This window comes from Colobus angolensis, unplaced genomic scaffold, assembly GCF_000951035.1.
Source record: "Colobus angolensis palliatus isolate OR3802 unplaced genomic scaffold, Cang.pa_1.0 Scaffold39, whole genome shotgun sequence".
NCBI lineage: Eukaryota > Metazoa > Chordata > Mammalia > Primates > Cercopithecidae > Colobus > Colobus angolensis.
In genome coordinates, this window is record NW_012117265.1 from 5,066,050 (window position 1) to 5,066,751 (window position 702).

At 55.0% G+C, this 702-nt stretch overlaps 1 protein-coding gene across 1 annotated transcript in view; it reads right to left on the reverse strand.

Annotated features, from left to right (window-relative positions):
- MARCH2 (membrane-associated ring finger (C3HC4) 2, E3 ubiquitin protein ligase) overlaps positions 1-702 on the reverse strand; it is a 33,646-nt gene extending 32,944 nt beyond the window's left edge. Inside the window, exon 1 of the mRNA XM_011954936.1 lies at positions 337-702. The gene's annotated coding sequence lies outside the window, so the exon portion shown is untranslated. The remainder of the gene's footprint in view (positions 1-336) is intronic.

Here is a 702-nt window from a genome sequence, read left to right on the forward strand (position 1 = left end):
TCATTGCATTCATTCCTCTTCCCTTACCATAGAGAGGCTCCTGTGTGTCCTTCAGTTCCTTTAGGCGCTGCATGAGAAACGAGGTTCCAATCCCACCTCTACTTCTTGTGTGCTGTGTGGCCCTGGGCAAGACACTTAACCTCTCTAAGCCTGGACTCTCTCATCTGTATAACAGGGGACATTTCTAGTGCTTCCATCTACTCAGTATGGTTTCAAAAGAACTGAATGAGCTCAATATGTCCATTTGATTACCCTGTTTTGAGCACTCATATAGCACAGGGTATCCTGTTTGAGCATCTTTGTGCAAAGTGGCTGGCTCTTTATATTATAACTTACTATTTTGCAGGTACAGAGGCTCTGAGAAGGAGGTTGGGGAAGGGCATTGGCCACTTAGTAGTTGCCTACTGTGTGTCAGGCGCTTTCTGCACCAGCCACCTCCTGAGTCCTCCCAGAAGCCCCATCAGGTTGGCAATGGGATGACCCAGTTTCACAGGTGGGGAAACCGAGGCTCGGAGAGGCGCTTACTGTGTACCGGACCCCGGGGACCTCCCACCGGCCTTGACACGGGAACTGGGGTCCCCGCGTCCCCGAGAAGGCTGTGGTCAAGGGATCGAGCCCAGCCGTCCCGCCCAGGTGCCGAGCTCCGGCCTCGAACCTGGGGCCGGCCGGCGGACTGGCGTCCTCCGACCCTACCTGCAGGCC